This window comes from Ambystoma mexicanum, chromosome 3p (genome assembly GCF_040938575.1).
Source record: "Ambystoma mexicanum isolate Mex_15411 chromosome 3p, UKY_AmexF1_1, whole genome shotgun sequence".
NCBI classification, from domain to species: domain Eukaryota; kingdom Metazoa; phylum Chordata; class Amphibia; order Caudata; family Ambystomatidae; genus Ambystoma; species Ambystoma mexicanum.
This window is the reverse complement of record NC_090925.1, coordinates 170148770-170167682: the sequence shown is the minus strand read 5'-3', so window position 1 is coordinate 170167682 and position 18913 is coordinate 170148770. Positions and strand designations below refer to the sequence as shown.

The window sequence follows — 18913 nt, the reverse complement described above, 5'->3', positions numbered from 1 at the left end:
GTGTCAAGCGTTTTGCTAAACTGAGGGCCGGTGGCCGATCTTTCCTCAGCTGGCTCCCTCTTAACGGAACAGCCTCCCGCTCCCTCTTTGTCTTGAGCCGGATCACCTTTAAATTCCTTAAATTCTGGAAGCTGCTCAAGACTTTCCTTTTCACCTCCTCCTTCCCTTTCCTCCCTCTGCTAATTCCACAACTGCTGAGATTGGTGACCTGGGCCCTTACATGTCCTTCGGGGCCCTGGCCTCCCACACCCAATCGCCTGCAGCCTCTGTCCGCCCACATCGCTTTTCTTGACACGCGCTGGCCTTCGCCACTGTAGGCCTGCACTTACCTCTATGTATTACAGTTGAAAGTCCCTAGCACTTCCTACACTGGGCACTTAAGCCTGCTGCTCACGCAGAGGCACTCCAGCACTTGCCCACCTCTCCCTCTCCCCCTTCCCCTTTCTGCACTTGCACGCGCTGAATGCTCACAAGGCCTAGTAGGTTCATCTTTATATAAATGACAGGCTGGTCCTAGAGATTTTTAGCAGATTACATGTGCCCATCCTGCTCCGACAGCCCCTGTTTTGGGTTGAGAGCCTGCATCACTTTTCTCTTGGTTTATGTAACCTCTGCTGATGGGGAAAGTGGAGGGGAGATGTGAGATGACCTGCTGAAACATTCCTGGTGGCCACTAGGCTGGGTTTGGGGACTATTCATTTTGATCATGTGTAGCTGTCCCCTCCGCTTATGGTGAGAATGGGGCAGATAACCTGGTAGGCCTGCCCTGTTGGCACTTAAGCAGAGGATGGGGTCTGCTCCTGTTTTGCCACTTATTTGTTATGTTGATTGCTGATAAAGAAAAGAAAGGTATGGTTTTCTTTGAAATACATTGTGAATACATAAGCGTGTGATTGTAAAGCAGATTTTTTACCATGCCTTCAAAAACCTCCAAAAACCTAACTTGAAGAGTGTGCAGGTAATATTACATCCTGATAAAGATGGTATGATGCAATAGCCATCATCACTTCAGTTATTCAATAAATGGCATCTGCGTGGGCATGAGCATATGGATGTCTAAAGCTAACATACCATGTATGCTTGGTTACACTGTGCCCCAATGCCTACTTCCCTAAATCCTTGCGCTCCAAAGGCTGACAAGGACTTGTTCAATCCAAGCAAAGAGTAGCCTTCGTATGCTTGCCTAAATTAAGTCGCAGTCCAGAGGTCTGAAGGGGGAGTCTTTTTCATATGAACGGTAATGGGTGCAGGGAGAATTCAGCATCCCCAGCCGAAGTGCATGATCAAGGAGACAACCTGCCTGCCCTGATAGACATGGCAGCATCCGTAAATGCTTTCCGTCACGCCCGACGTGTGTCCTCCGCTAAACTTGATACTGACCTAACATTCAGTTTTTCACATTTGGCTAGTCTTAACCCATACCCCTTAAGGAGTAATCGAAACAAACTTTAGCCATGGACAGAAGGCCATTTGAACTTGATTCTACCTAACCAGGATTTTTCTGTATGTCATCAGGACAGATGGTGCTGGACTCCATTTGTAGAAAATACAGATCTTTATTTTGCATGGATTACAAGTTACAGTTACTCTTCTTGTGTGCAGGTAGCAGGTGCACATCCACCGGCCATCCTCCGGCACACAGCTCTGGTCTCAAGTGACACATTCAGAGCACTTGCACATAATTCATCCAACATTCACTGAGCTGCCAATCGCCCACATTCGCCACCATTCTGACAACAAGTAAGGATGACCAGCAGGAAATCTGCTCCAGGACATATACCTTACCACCATAGACTGGACTCAACAGTTGTCTACTTCACTTATGGTGTGGAAGATGTTAGGCAGTCTTCTCAGGAGGGGTGATGCACATTTACATGGTGGCGCACCATCCAACTCTGATCACTGTTGATATTCAGACAGACCTCAAAAGAGCAGCGTTGTTCTCAAGCTGGAGTTCAATGCAGGGCACCATCTAATATTATTGCTCATTGTTTTGACATAGATGACCACTATTTCAGCATATGATATTCTTTACTAATACAAAGGCCTTTGTTTCATTGTATCTTCTGCAGCAAGGTATTTCAGCACACAGGAGTGCTTAAGGGGGACTGACTTGTGTGTTTAATGTCAACGACGACATTCTCATATATATGCCTCCCATTAACCCTGAACACATTGAACATCTTGACAAAGTATTGGCCCGTTTGCAAGAGCAAAGTTGGCAACTGAACTGAGCCAAATGCAGATTTGTATGTACCTGCATAGAGTTCCTTGGGCATCTCTTTCAAGCGGATGGCCTATCTGTTGACCCTGCCAAGGTAAGACATTCATCACCAGAAATTCTTGCCAAACCATCAAAGGTAAGGAGCTTCTTGGGGATGAACTCTTGTGGTTGTTTTCTAAACGGCCTAGCCACACTTTATGATCCATTTTATCACCTAACAAAGGACTCGAATTAGGATATGATTGCGTTTGAAGAGAAGGCTGTCATAGATGCCAAAGATGTGCTGACAGCCGATACAAACATGCTTTATTTAGACGCTGCTCTCATGGCCAAAATGTTGGCAGACGCCAGCTCTCTTGGACTGGGAGTTCTATCCTAGAAAGGTAAGCAAGGGGCTACTCTACCAGTTGCCTATGCAAGTAGGGCACTAACTGAAACATTGGCGGTTCATCCCAGAATTAGCAGGAACAGTTGACCTTGCTCTGGATGTATTGCCACGATCATGTTTAAATGTATGGTTAGACCGTGGTAGTGGTAATGGGCCACAAGCTTTTGGTTCCCGTTATGTCACGATCAGTGCTGGCATGAAGTGCGAAGTGACTTCACGACCTTCAAGAATGCAGTGTAATTCTGTGTTGCACTCCTGGATCGGATAATCATGCTGGTTATCTTAGCTGCCATCCAAAACCTCCATCTGGAAAGGAACGAGATGGAGGCTTGGCTCGAGAGGAGTGCTCCCAGTTGGCATTTGAATCTGTCATGTAAGCCATTGGAAAGAAGAACTACAGCCCCAAAAACCCAGACTGGCTGCGGCCAAGAACACACTGTGATGTCTGCGGTCACGCTTCAGAGGTCCTTTTACTGAGACACTTGAGAATTTTTCTACTCACAATCCTGACTGACTGTCTTAAGACCTGGCTTATGTTAGACACCTTGGAGCAGCCAAGACACTGACCCGGCTATGGGAGGAGGTTGGGCCTTCGGAATTGAGACCAAGGTGAATGCCCTCATCCTCTGTTCTGATGGTGCCAGTCAACCTCCTCGCCTTAGTTTCATTCAAGCACTAGCACAAAGGGAACTACTGTGGTCCACGGTAAGCATGGATTTTGGCACGATCGTGAACAATGGCCATTTTTTGGTTGTTTGCTTGTTGATGAATTTCTTGTTCGAAGTGGAGTTAATCCAGTCCACAGTGGCCCACAATCTTTTACCTGCTTCAGAATGGGTATTTGCAACACATGAATTCCCCCTCAAGATAAACATTTATAATAGACCCCTTTTCACGGACAAGAATTTGAGTATTTCCTTCAAACTAAAGGAATCTGACCGACAAATGACCTCACTGTGACCTAAAGCCAAGGAGGATGCAAACTCTGAGCAAGGCCTTCCATGCAGTTCTGGGCCAAAGGAGGTACTTTGAGTGCTCTTGTTCCGTTCCTTTGAGAAAACGGAACCACCAGATGCTTCAGCAGGTGCGTCTCCAGCTGAAGCCCACATTGGACGACTGGCAAGGTGCTCCACTCTAGTAAATCAATCCTGACTGGTTCCCTGCATGAATCATCATGCTGACTTAAAGAAGCAGATATACACTCCAGAGAAAGTATCCACTGGAACACCCTGTCACCCTCCATCGGTCAAAGGGAGACCCTGTATTGTTACAGAATTGTCACCCGACACATTGAACTGGAATCTTGGATCATGGTAACTTAAAAGAATTGATGATCGCTGCCTTTCGGAACTTGCAGGAAGCCACCACCAGCTACAATTTATTTGGGGAAGAGGCTGTTGCAGAGCCGAAACTGGTAGTTTCCCATCCAGGGACATCAAATGTGTCACCCCACTGTCAACAGTACATGTGGCCTACGGTATGGACGATCCCTCTAATCCACCACAACTTCAGAAGGCATGTGTGACCTGTTCTCCGCGCAAGAGCCACTCGCCATCGATCGTATCTTCTTATGGACTATGTTGTATATGGGTAAAGAAAGGTTGTTCCCATTCTTACTCGTGGTCTAGAACAACTGTATATAGTTTATCCAATGTTTCTATGCATTCCATTCCTGTGGGAAGGAATGGTTCGTCCTGACTTAAGTTGAGTAAGACTTGATGCAATAGGCATCAATTCACTTATACAGCATATGGTGCACTTTGGCGATTAAAGCTGGCATGCTGTGTGTAGTGCTCTTATTTCGGTTGCACCATGCACCTGTGACTGCTCTCATAGATGGGGGACGGGGGGGGGGGGTCGGTGTTGCTGCCTATCAATTCTGCTAACTTGTACTTCAGCTATTTGGCGTGAATAGTGGACCTCTACCCAGTGTCCACCATGCTGAGTCAGGGAGGCCACTTCCTATGTGTGTGTTAGGTTGGGTGCACCTCAGCAAAGTGAGAAGGCAGGTTGTAGTTGAAAGGCTGGGCCTGAAGCTCTATTGCTATTGCATGAGCTGTGTATCTGCGCAACATCCTACACTTCAAACCCCCCAAAATCCAATTGGCTGATAAAAATGAACCGCAGTTTAAATAAAACAACTGTCAAAAGCAGGCAGCGAGATCCAAGAGCCATCAGGAAAGAGCAGCACAGTGGCATGGGTTCACAGGAGACGAGAAAAGGTACATGTGCTAGTTCCCATTAGCTCAATGGCTATGTGCACCAGCGTCTCACGAGCCATGGAACCTGTGGCAGACTCACACATTGGAGAAACCTAGCACTTAACTAAAGCATGTCTGCAGTGGTTTTCTCAATGAACTTGATGGAATGTTGCATTTCCTTCTGTGCAGTGGGACCATCACCTTGCAGTGTGGCTTGGACTACTTCTTTTGAGGGAAAGGTAAAAACTGATTTGTTTATGGTTGGCCCCGCCCCCTCCTGTATTGGCAAAAAACTTAATAGATTAAAAATGTGCCCTGTGGAATTCCCAGCCGTTATTATGAAGTCGAAGTTTTCCATCCATCAATCACTGTACAGTATATACAACAGGCCTCAACATAGTATAGATATACATCTGATATGTGTATCTACATGTGTATATGTACATATATAAAGGCTAAAAAAAGACATGTCATTGTAATTAAATGTACACCCTATGATTGCTAGAGATGCAGAAGTAATGCTTGTTGGACACCCAAACCTTTTGCTTTTGTTTTTACACCATATTCTGACTTTTTACAGTGCAGCGAAGCCTTCAGCTTCACCCCACTTGCCTTTTGCTCACTTGTTATGGGGAAACTGACCAGTCCTTCAGACTATCAGTACTCGGAAATTGTTTCCCTTAGTCTTTTGACTGTACCTGTTTGGGTAACGTTTTACTATTGCACACAGCATTTCCTAATGCATTGCAATGGTGATACTTTTGTATCACCCGATACTACACTCTGGATTTTTGGTTACTTTTAGATTTGCCTAAATACAAACTCGTGGAAGCGTTTACTTTTTCATGCTTTTTTACTCTTTTTGTTAGCTGCCTAAGCCGCCTCGCGTTTACCACGTTTTGATGCGAACAGTGGCTAGTGCCCTAACATGGATGTGCCACCAGGTTTTTCGTTTGTTCTTTGGCCATCTTGTCTTTTTTGCCTTCTCAGGTCAGGAAAATCCTGTTAAGGTCATGCACTTACCTAAGAAAACTGAGCATTTTTGTGGGCTTGTGCAGGCCATGTGTGTTGCAAGCCAGGAAGTGAGTTGTGATTGGCTGATCCCAATCCACAAACTGTTTTTCTGTCTGGTGTGTATGCATGAGTTTCACCAACAGTGGTCCTTGATTGGACCACTGCTGGGGTAGGCTGGGGACAGGGAGGGTGTGTGTGTGTGATATCGATATCGATCTGCTCACCCGAATTTAGGATGAGTGGTCCTGCAGCTGTTTCTCCAGATTCGAAGAGGAGCCAAGTATCCCTAGTTGCAGAAGAAGGAATATCCGTAGAAGCATACTGAAGAGGCCTGGGGACCAACTCTTGCTGCACTCATGCCTGGCTACTGATCTCTGAAGACCCTAATTGGTGTTCCGACCCTCTGGGCTGGTGAGCACCACCAATCTCGACGACTTCTTGGTGCCTGACGAATTGGAGTCTTCGGAAGCGTCCCATGGCCATCCACTCGGCTGACCAACCCCAATTTGGGATACTGCTGTAGAAGAGACGCCGCTCTGCATTTTTCATGGTTAACTTCCGGGTCATCAGCTTTTCCTGTAAGTACCCTCTGTGAGATTTCGTCATCCCAGTATTGACTGGTCCCGAGATGGAAGGCTTTCTTCATCTGTGACTCCTGCCGTTGGCGTGGACCGGTGACCATTGCAGAAACCGGCTTTTCCGCATCTGGTCAACCATCCTGAAGAGTCCTGCACTGGTGCCTGCTGCATTGTTCCACAAGAAGAGGTTGCACAGAGCTCCTTTCCCTGAACGGAACTCTTCTTGCACCCGCAGCTTCTGGGCTTCGACCGGAACCAACGGTGGGAAAACATACCACAGACGACCCGCCAATGACCTCCCATGTCTGGTGAAACATCGGAGTAAGTGTGGTAAATTATAAGAATACTTACAGGTACCCCCTATATCTACCCTTTAAGTTTGCAGAACTTTTGAATTGTTTTATAACTTTTGGCTTTGGCAGTACTGGTTACATAAAGACTTCCAAAAGGTTATACGTACCAGTAAACATCTTTAACTTTTGCCCAACTCCTTAAACTCTTGGAAAACTTTGAACTTTTGGGAACAAGGGCCCATTCAACTTAGGGTTGGACTTTAAAAAGTTAGGGCTGTAATTCCTATGGACAGTTGGTGCTAAACCAAATTGCTTACCTTCCTTTTCTGGTATTGGGGGGGGGGTGTGAGGAGGTGAATTGATTACTCTGCACCGACTACAGTGATTGTATAAAGGTTTCATAGTGTTTAGTATTGTGTGTTATTAGTCCATTTTCATAGTGTTTTTCTGGGCCTAAAATAAATATAGTTATAAAAATACTGTCTAAGTTTAATCCTTGGAGTTTCACTGTGTGGACTAATTGTGGACCTCTGCCGCTCCTAAAATTTAGCCTTAGCCTCTCTACATGCTACCTTGTTTGGTTTGGCTAAACTCCCAGAAGTTGCTCCCTTTTCACTATAACAATGGTGGCCTCCTAAACATCTGTCCACCAGGCCAGAATTTAGAAATCCTTTGTAACCATGCTAGAGACATTACATTTGAATAATAGCAAAGTTGTTTTGCAATTAATCAATAATTCGGAATTGATGCCCAAATGAATCCCAGTTTAACCTCCTGCTGGAACAATCACTTTTCACGGATCTATGCGATTTGGTAGGGGGTCGCAAACCATACTTTTGCTTTTGGGCATGTTCCCGTTTGCTCATTTAATTTTGAGAAGGGTGAGGTATATCATCAAAACCTTACCATGCTGCAGGCTCAGACGGTCTGCCCATAACAATTTTCAAAGACAACCAATTGATCGGGGTCAAGAATACTGTTTGATTTGTACAACCACGTATTACAGATTAAATATACCCCTTTTTTTGGGAACCATCTATACTCGTGCCTATCTAGGAGCGTGCCTTCCAACAACAGGTCCATCGCCCTCTGGATGCATCCAGTAAGAATAATTTTTTCAGCAATCATTCTGAATAACTTGACAGAGTGGCCAACACTGTATACAATCAGTGACTCCAATCAATCTGGGTTCAGACAGGAACATGGTTGCTCCTTGAATTGTCATATTCTGTCAATGATTCAACAGCAGTTTCAGGTCCAATAGAGGCAGGTATACCTGGCATTCATTGATTTATGCAAAAAAACAAGGGGGGGTTCTGGGAGTTTCTCTACTACCGGCCTATATCCCGGGTTAGAGTCTCAACCAGAGTCTTTAGCTCACCATCCTTTCACAGAAGAGAAATGTCCATTACATATCAGTCTTTGTCCTGCCCAAGAGCAGTCCATCACCGAAATGCCTGCCAATTCTCTTCTGAACAAGAGTACCAACAGCAACCCCAGACACGTGTTTCGGCCTGGTTGGGCCTCGTCAGTGAGGTGGAGCCTGCCAAGGCTCCTGTCTGTGAAAACCGAAAATGAGGGAAGAGTCCAAACCTCTGCAGTCCTTTGTCTGCTGGCATGAAAGGACAGCCACCCCACAAAGTTTGAATGTAGCACGAGTGCTGATTGGACTGGATCCTGAAGCTGAAGACAAGTCGACCACTGGAACAGAAGAACCAAAGATGAAGATGACCAGCAATGCCTGCAGTCCCTTCCAGTAACCAGTGAAGGCTGCTATCCTGACCCCGTTTTCGAATCGACAGGGAAGCTTTGAAGTGGATGACTTCTTCCCATGGATTGATGGGCATAATCAGTCCTAAGACGACCTGCAACTTGAGCCACCCCACAATGCGCTGCGACCTTCCTGGGTTGCAAACCGCCAATACCCTGGGACCTGCAACCTTCCTGCTGTGCATAGGTTTCCCGTGAATGAACTCTCCCAAAACTGATTCTTGCTGGACCTCCAGAAGCAAGATTTCACTCCTCAAAGTCCCCTCACAAGAGTGCAGGACTGTGCAAGTGAGGCGAGAGGATTTGACTTGAACCGTTCTCCATGTGTGTCTCTGAAAAGGCACCAAAATCTTTTTAGAGCATATTTTTAAATTTTATTTTATTGGACATGCGTATGGCGCCTATACAAAGGTGTTTCCAGGTGCCACCAGACAAGATGGGGTTGGGGGACATGGGAGGTCATAAAAATACAACCACAAAGAACAGTAATATTGTTTATTTCTTAAGCGCTGGATACACGGGGCACTGAGGCATAAGAATGCGGAACAAGACATGCAACAGGAAACTGCAAGAGTGGACCGTGCAGACCACGGTCAGATAATCATCAACGACAGGTTTATTTAAAAAGAACAGTGTTCAGGTTTTGTTTGAAGAGGGAAACCGCCTCTCTGTAGCAACATCAATTTGACCTTTGACTCCCAGAGCACCCCTGAGTTGTTAGACTTCAAGTAACGTCTGTCCGGGAGCCGTTTCAGCTGAGCGGCCAGGTAGAATGGACTATTGCCATAAAGGCATGAGTGTGCGATGCAGAGGGAGCAAAATTGGATTCTCATTGCGATGGGCAGCCAAGGCAGTGCTTGCCGAGCAGTGGATACGTGATCCGTTTAGTATAGTCCCAATTGTCACATCCCGTTCTTGTTGGAAATTGCCATGGCGTTTATATGAGCGCTCTTCAACACACAGAACCCATTAAACTACAATTCCCATCTTCCTGCTATGTTAGTCACGTGACACGCACGCACCACGTTGCCGTGTCTTCTGAAGACCGTATTTAATACTGTCTGTTCGAGTTCCCAGCGCTCCTAAACTGTTAGTTTCGAGCGTTGTTTCCTGACTCCTGTTTGATCTTGAATCCAAGCCTTCGCCCCTGCCTTCCCTTCCTGTTTCCGACGCCCGCCCCTCTTCGACTGATTTCCCCGCAATCCTTGAACTCGGCTTGCATCTCGACCTCCACTTGTTAAAGTCCTCTGGCTGTGACGTCTTTTTTTTTTTTTCTTACTCGAGCACAATAATAAAGGAACTAGCGTGAAGTAACGCTCATTTCCTTTGCCCTTAATTTTGTTTACTTCAACAATCATTTTTGACACTGATTAATTTGGACGCTTTGCTGAAATCGATTTGGATCACATTGGGATATTCTTTGGGCCGCTTTGCTGGGTCTACTTTGGAACACTGTGGATATCTTCTTGGGACGCTTTGCAGCACTGAGGTCCTGAGGCACTGGTGCACTCCTCCTTCACCGTTGATATAAGAATTCCCCTCTGTGTCCATTACTAGTAGGTTACTGGTACATTTTTGCTACAGAACAGGTAAGAGTGGGTACTTGGGGGGGGGGGGGGGGGGGGGGGTGTTGTTTGCTGTTAATTCGGCAATACCTGGCTGCATTCTGAACGTCTGCTCTGTTCTTCCCTCCTTTAGCTCTGCTGAGTCTGCTCCTGCCTTTTCACTCAAGCCCTCGGCCTGACATCATTGTAGGCTGAGCTCATTGGAGTCTTTGGCATATCACGTTAGAAACTTTCGTGTTCGAAGACAGAAGGATACTTTTCCATAACTGGCAGAGTAGTATCTGCGGCAACTGGGATACCATACCTAGGCTGTGACACCAATACAGCCCTCCCTGCGTTATTCTGTACTACCCGAAAGCGGTTGTGTTCACCTTTACCCACACCTTACAGACTGCTGGCACAGTAATCCAGGCAGCTTCAAAAGCTAGCCCTGGCTACCGTAGCACAGCTCAGCATGCAAGGTAAGGCCTGATTTGTGTCAGGAGTTTGATGTAATAAGGAGCGTTAGATTCCAGGCAGCCAATGTGGTGCTTCATTGAGAGCTCTTGTCGATGGTCACCCCTAAGGTTTTACTTTTTCAGGGTGGGGCGGAGACAGTCTGCAATTTGGACATGTGCATAGGCCTGATCTAAAAGGGGCAGTTTGGGACCTGTGCCAAAAAATTATAATCTGTTTGTTATTCAAGGCCAAGCTGTTTAGCGACATTCAACGATGGATTTGGTTTTAGGTAGCATTGATGACTCTGCAGTCCTTTAGTATAGTCGCCCGAAAGTGTGAACAAGCACCGAGTATCATCAGTGGAGTTGGCATAGCAGGTACCCTCTGCATCCAAAATATCAAACCGGGTAAGCATGAATGAATTAAACAAGGTAGGGGACAGTCGGGAGCCCTCCGGTACACCACATTGTGGAATAAGGCCCTCAGATGTGACGTCTCCATGGAAAACCTTGGCTGATCGTTCTGACAAAAACGAAAGTACCCAGTTTACTGCAGGATGATTGGCTAACGGGAAAACAAAACTGGCCTACCGTGGACCGGCAGGCTTTAGTCTGTCCGCTCCACAAAGGCCCTGTCTGCTGCCTGGCCAGGCCTGTGTCTCCTCTCCTATAGGCCCACCCCCCCAACACCACCAACATGCACATGGAGGCTGAGGTGAACGCCACACTTTCCGACAGACTGTAGTCAATGGAGCATCTAACAATTCTCTGAAGGTCAGTTCCCTCAACTAACTTCACGGATACTTTCTTCACACCTGGGACAGACCCACCACACTCTCTGTCAAATCTGGACTCCCACTAATTTAGTTTTGCCCAGTTACTGCATTGTGCTTTCACCTTGTCCCACTGTAATCAAATCTCGCTTTGCCTTCTGGCTCCTTGGTGTCTTCATTAGCTGGTGCGCTACCCTCCGTCTTCCCCCTACCCCACCCTCCCTTGTGCCCCCCACCGCACCCCCTTCCTCAGAGTGCATCAGTGCTTCAGACAGGTGTCTCCCCGCCTCCACTGCAGCCAACCATGTCGCTATCTATCTCTCCTATCCTCTTCAACTGCTTCACTATCTCCTATTATTTATTATTTATTTATAATTTATATACCGCAGATCCACTGACCCTAAGGCTTAAAGGCGCTAACAACATCCAGAAACAGATAGAGTTCAAAGAAGAAAAAAGTCACAGGTAGTAAGAGTTATACCAGAAGGCAGGCTCTCAGACCAAAAGAGGATGTTAGTTAAACAGATAGGTTTTAAGTCCTTTCCTGAACACACTAGTAGAACTTTCAGTTCAAGTTTGTTCCAAGCAATGGGAGCCGCGGAGTAAAAGGCTCCAATCTTTGTCTTAGATAATTTGCAGTTAGGAACAATTAGCTGAAAGAGACCATTGGATCTGAGACTATAGTTGCTGGTTTTAGGCTGAAGTGTATCATTAAGGTAGTTGGGACCAGAGCCTTTCAAACAGTTGAAGGAAATGGACAAAAGGCGAAAGAGAATACGTTCCTTAATAGGAAGCCAGTGAAGTTCCCTTCTTGGCAGAGAGATATGGTCTGATCTCTTTTTGTCCATAACAACCCTGACAGCGTTATTCTGCACTAACTGTAGTCTATTCACTTCGCATTTTGGAAGACCGATAAGAAGACTGCTACAACAGTCTTTCCTAGAGCTAATCAGTGCTCGGGCCAGCCTCTCTCTACAAGTTTGAGAGAGGAAGGGGCGTGCATGAGAAAGTAATTTGATGTAATACGAAGATGAGGACACCACATTACTGACCTGCGCTTTCATGCTCAAATTACAGTCCAAATAGATCCCGAGTGTCTTAACTTTTTTCTTAATCTTTATGACACAATTATCAATCACAAGCTGGGAGTATTAATCTTCCATTCTTTGAATTTTCGGGTCAGTACCCACAAGCATGAGTTCTGTCTTGTTGGTATTAAGGGCCAATCCATTAGCACACATCCAACTTTGGATGAGCTAATATATCCAATTGATTTTAGTTTCATCAACCGAGAAGAGAGTATCGTCAGCGTAATTAGTGAACTCTGTCATTACTGTCCAAAAAGTAAAGGAGGGGAACCGTAAAGATGTTATAGAACATTGGCGCCCCATGAAGAAAGAGGGTAACCCATGCAGTCGCTGGGATCGAGAAGCCTGCCACCTCAACCTGGAGACCAAAACTGAGTGGTCTACCAGGTCGAAGGCGGCAGAAAGGTCGAGCAACATCAGCATGCATTATTTATTCTCCTATCACTAAATCTGGCCGGAAGAAACTTAAGGAGGGCTTACTGGCCTCCCTATTGCAGACTCCTGTGTCACGGCTTTCGCAAGGTAGACTCACTGACATCCACATTAACATACCTGACCTATGGACTCGCTATATAGTCAACCTTACTCCCTCCTATCACCTCTTCTCCCATTAATGGTGGCACTCGCTGGGAGGGTCTCCTTGACCTCTTTGCCATTCCCAGAGTCATCATTGTTTATCTCAATGGAACCATCGTGGTTCAGGGTCCTCAACCCATCCTGCTTCTCTTAGACAGGCTCCTCCCTCACCTCTCTAACCTCTCCTCTCCCTTCAGCCAGGCTCCCTTGCCTTCTGTGCCTTCCTCCTCACCTTGTCGGCCTTGGTTCCTTCACCATCCTCCACTATCCCTTGGCCCTCTAGCTACCCTCGGGGGAGACCACTATCCCCGGTGCCCCCTGAGGAAGACCTTCAAAGATGGCTGACTGCTCCACATTGCCATGCTCGGCCGTCAAACACTCGTCTGACATCTGCAACCTCCTCAAACTCATGGATCTTGATGTGCTCGCCATCAAAGAGAGTTGGTTAAAGGATAGCTATGTCGCAAGCTTTGACACACTCCTCCCTGAAGGCTACAAAATCCTCACTGCCCCCAGGCCTAAGAAGATAGGTGGGGGAGTGGCACTTATCTGTGTTCATCATCCCTACTCAGGCCTACTCCTCCTTGGAGTGCCTAGTTTGCACTCTCCCTAAATCTTCTCTCATTATGGCCACCTTCTATCAGCCACCAGGTCAATCTACTCTCTTCCTTTCGAAATGGGGGGACCTGGCCTCCTACCTACACTACTTCTTCTGTCAACACCTCCTGATGGGTGACCTGAACATGCATCTGGACTCTCCTGACTCCTCGAGTCCTTTCTGCAACCTTTGCAACTCTCTCCCCCCCCTCTATCCTACCCTCTGGCACCACGCATACCGCGGGCAACAGCTTGGATGCTCTCATCTCTACTGAAATCCCTTTCTCTAGCCCTCTCACTACCTCCCTCTCTTGACCACTCTCTTCTCTCTACACACCTGCAGCTCTCCTCTCCTCTTGGAGAAACACACCGTGCACAGCCACTCTGCTGCAAAGTCACCAGACCCATGAAAAACATGACAGTGGCTGCCTTTGCCTCCACATACTCTCCACCACCCATCCCGTCAGCTGACTCCCACCCTGACACAGCCCTCGCTTACCTCAATCTCTCCATTTCCAACATTCTTGACACTCTTGCCCCTGTCAAGAGTGTCCGACTGAAGCCTTCCAAAAAGTACAACTCTTGGTACGACTCCGACCTGGCTGCTCTTAAACGCAAATGTAGGGCAGCTGAGTGGAAATGGAATGTGTCGGGCAAACCATCTGACAAACTGGCCTGCCGACATCTTCAAAGGCAATGTCGACTCTGCATCTGCTCCAAAAAATCCAAGCCTGCATCTACGCAACATCAAACAACATGGCCAAACTTTTCAAAGTCTGCAAGGAACTGGTCAATCCTGCAGCAGCCTCTTCTGTCACACCCACACAGGCCCTTCACTCTGCCTTGGTTGCACACTTCACCTCAAAAACCCAAGACATCCTTTCCACCTTCTCCTCCTCACCACAGCATACACCAACACCAGAGCCTCCCTTGCCCCTCCTCCAGCCCCCTCCATTTAGCCTCTCTTCTCTCTCTCCCGTCACACCCGATGAGGTCACCAGACAAGTCTGATCTATGAGGGCGTCATCCAAACAGGTGGACCCCTGCCCCTCTAAAACCATTAAAGACAATATCAACTCCCTTGGCTGATCTCTGCATCTCTCCTTTTCCACTGGAGTTTTCCCAACTGCCCTTAAGCTCTCCCTTGTGCACCCTCTGTTCAAAAAACTTTATGCTGACCCCTCCATTATGGTAAACTACTGTCCTATCTACATCACTTCTTTCCTGGGCAAACTCCGGAAGAAGTTAGCCTATCTCTCAGCTGACCCTCCACACTGAAACTATTGGTTGCTCCCATGACCATCGGTCTGGCTTTAGTGTATCCAGAGGCACGGAAATTGCTCTTCTGAACGCCTGTGAAGACCTGCTCTCAAATCTTAACATTAACACTCCCTCTGTTCTCATTCGCCTTCACCACGCCTCTGCCTTTGACACGGTTAACCACAACATTCTGATCGCACATCTCCGTGACACCCTGGGAATCACAGGTCAGGCTCTGGTGTGGTTCACCTCCTTTCTGTCCGACCGCCCATCCCAGGTGGAACTCTGAGCCTTTCTATCGAGCATAGCTCTCTCAACCTGTTGCGTTCCCCAGCGAACTGACCTATCCTCCTGGTTCTTCAACGTCTATATGGCTGCCCTGGCACATGTGATTGCCACTTTCACCTCTAACTTCCAATGTAACGCAGATTACACGCAACTGTCTTTCAGGCTGCCATCAGCCGCCTCCTCCTCGCTCATATCTGACTGTCCATTATTCGGTCATGGTGTGCTGCAAACAATCTGTCTCATCACCAGTAAGACTGAGATTGTTCGCATTGAGACCCCTGCTCCTGCTTTCCCAACTTCACTCTGGCCAGCCTCTCTTGGCCCTGCGCCCGCACCCACATACGAGGCAAGAAACCTTGGTTATTTTTGACTCCACTCTCCTCTCACATTTTGGACATCTCCAAAAAGTCCAACTATCAGCTACACCTGCTCAGAAGTACTCTACCTTTGCTCACTTTCCCCCAGCGACTCACTGTCTCCAGAGCCCTGGTTCTCTCTAGGCTGGACTATTTCAACAACCTCTTCCTCAACATCCCCTCTTCTACCCTGTGCCCTCTGCAACTCATCCACAACAGAACCGCAAGACTTATTTTTGGCCTCAAGCCCAAGGACCGCATCTCTCTGGCGCTGAAATCCCTTCACTGGCTCGCTGTGGCTGCAAGGATAAAGTTCAAGACCCTCTGCATTGTTCACAAGGCTATCTGGGGTCTGGCACCTACCTACCTGCAACCTTAATACTGTCCCTCACGAGCCCTCTGCTCTTCTAGCTCCAACCTTCAGCCGGTTCTCCAAGCAGGGATTTTGAGGGAGTTTTGCTCCAGATGTGCAGGCCCGTCTTCTCAACATGCCCTTAGATGGCGCACATTTGTTTGGCAACAAGACTGACAAGAGCCTTGAGAGCTTGCAGACCTCAAAAGCTGCGGCTAAATCTTTAAGCGCAGCTGTGCATCAACCTCAGCCTTTTTGTCCTAGGGGACAGCAATGGAGGGGATGTTCTTTTCGTTACTGCTCCTCCTTTGGTAGAACGAGAGGGGCCGCCAGCCAAAGGGTCCAGCGAAAAAGTACCCGTGGTGGTTGGGGAAATCGTGGTGCAAAAGCCGCTCTGGCAACTGCCTCTTTGCCTTCAGGCACTGCCGCTGCAGCTTCCAAACAGTTATGAGGCCATGCCCCACGGTTCGCCGGTTGGGGGAAGACTGTCTCAGCACCTCGAAGAATGGTGAGCCATTACTTCAGTTATGTGGGTTCTGGATGCCATAGCCCACGGCTACTGCCTTCCCTTCCTTCAGCGGCCTCACGACTGTCCACCGGGGAAACTCTTTGAAGCTTCTGGATCCACTCTTTGCGCAGGAAATCCTAACCCTGCTGGAGAAAGGTGCTATAGAGCTGGTGCCTGTTGGTGTCTCTGGACCTACAGGATGCTTACTTTCATGTGCCGATTCATCCCAAGCACGGAAAGTACCTGAGGTTTGCGGTTGGCGACTCGCACTTTGTTTCAGGTCCTGCCATTCGGATTGACCTCCGCCCCGAGGGTCTTCACCAAGCTAATGGTGGTGGTGGTGGCAGCGTACAACGGGTGAGGGGGGATTCACGTCTACCCCTACCTGGACGACTTGCTGATCCGGGCGCGCTCTCCCGAGCAAGCGTATCGCCTCGGTCTCACCTGTCTCACCATCCACAGGCTGGGCTTCTCCCTGAATTTCAAGAAGTCGCATCTGACACCTTCCCAACAGCTCCAGTACATCGGGGCTGTGTAAAACGTGTTCTTGGGGAAGTGCTCTCCTCCTAAGGTGAGGGCTCATCACATGGTGCAGATGGTGGACAAGTTTCAACATTCCCAGAGTCTCCCGGCTTTTGAATTCTTAAGGTTGCTCGGCCTCTTGACATCCTGCATTTTTCTGGTGCCAGAAGCCAGGCTGCGGATGAGATCCCTGCAATGGGTTCTCAAGATGCACTGGTCACAGTTCTCAGGCAAGATGTCGGATCCCATTCAGATTCCACTCTTGGTCTCCCAAGATCTTCTGTGGTGGGCCAACGAAGGGAACCTGATGAGGGGGAGGCGTTTTGGCAACCATGGCCGGAGGTGACTGTAGTGACGGATGTGTCCCTCACAGGATGGGGCGCTCATGCCAACGATTTAACAGCCAGCGGTCATTGGTCTCCGTCGGAATCCAAACTCCACCTCAATCTGTTAGAGCTGAGGGCTATCAGGCTAGCCCTGAAGGCTTTTCTGCCTTCTGTACGGGGGTAGAGTGTCCTGATCATGACAGACAACATAGTGGACATGCATTACCTCAACAAAAAAGGGGGTAGGGTCACTGCTGTTGTGCAGAGAGGCAATGCAGCTCTGGTTCTGGGCCATCCAGCAGGGAACTTCGATCTCGGCAGTTCATTTGGCCGGAGATAAAAATGCGGCGGTGGACGCTCTGAGCAGGATGGGAGTTGGCTCAGGAAGTCCTTCAGGAGATCTTCGCGCTGTGGGGAACCCCGCAAGTGGATCTCTTCGCCACCAGTGTCAACCGGAAGTGCAAGAGTTTCTGCTCAAGGGAATTTCCTCCAAGAGGAGCCTTAGATGTGTTGTGGTGTATTGGTCATTCCTGCTGCTGTACACGTTTCCTCCAGTCCCCGTCATAACAAAGTGTTGCGGAGGTTCGGTTCCCACATGATCCTCATTGCTCCAGATTGGGCCAGGAGAGCGTGGTACCCGGACCGTCTAGAAATGTCCATCTGCCCTCCACGACGTCTTCCCTACCGAGAGGATCTGCTCTCTCGAGGGAGGGAAAGAGGGACAGGTTCTCCATCCAGAGGTCAAGACTCTCAGCCTTCACACTTGGTATTTGAAAGGTTGAGGTATAAGGATTGGGACTTCCTGGATAACATGAGGAGGTGTTGCTTGCGGCCGGCAACAAAATCCCTGTACCGTTGGCGTAAGTTCTGCGACTGGCGCAGAGGTCACAATGTTGATCCTTTTCAGTGCTCCATTCCTATGGTTTTGTCTTTCTTACTTTCTTTGGCCCACAGGGGCCTTCAAGTGGGTACCATTAAGGGTTACCTGGCGGCGCTGTCTATCTTTAAGCGCTCGTCTGAAGAATGTTCTTACTTTTAAGATTCCTTTGATTTCTCAGTTTCTTAAGACTGACTAATGTGTTCCCACCGTCCCCTTTCCAGGTGCCGGTTTGGGACTTGAATTTGGTTTTGCAATTTCTTATGGGTGCTCCGTTTGAACCTTTGCACTCCTGTCCTTTGATATTACTGTCCTTCAAGACTGTGTTCTTGGTTGCGGTTACTTCCGCTCGCAGAGTGAATGAATTGCAGGCACTTTCATCTAAGCCACCCTTTACTGTTTCACAAGGACAGGTTTGTACTGCGGGTACGTCCCTCCTTTCTACCTAAGGTAGTATCTGAATATCATTTGAGTCAAAAGGTGGTTCTTCTTTCTACCTTCCTCCTCATCCTGGTAAGGAAGAGGAGCGACTGCATCAGTTGGATCCTAGGAGAGCTCTGAGCTTTTAAATTTCTAGGATGTCCAGGATCAGCGTGGACGATCAACTCTTTTTGGGATATGCTGGACACCGATTGGGCCAGGCTGTTACCAAACAGACATTGTCCAGGTGAATTATCCTCACCATTACGGAGTGTTACTGATTGCTGGGTAAGGACCCTCCTGAAGGGTTGCAAGCTCATTCTTCTAGGGGCGTAGCTACTTCCACAGCCCTCCAGCTGGGAGTTCCTATTAGGAATATTTGTGATGCAGCCACATGTGCTTCAATCCACACCTTTGTTAAACATTACTCCCTGGATACAATCCATGGTCAGGATATGGCCTGTGGGAAGGAGTTTCTTTATTCTGCAATCTGATTGGGT

The 18913-nt window shown here is 47.9% G+C and overlaps 1 protein-coding gene across 1 annotated transcript in view; it reads left to right on the top strand.

The window, feature by feature from the left end:
- The window catches only part of M6PR (mannose-6-phosphate receptor, cation dependent), a 200174-nt gene that overhangs the window by 93577 nt on the left and 87684 nt on the right, over positions 1 to 18913 (top strand). The window lies entirely within an intron of this gene.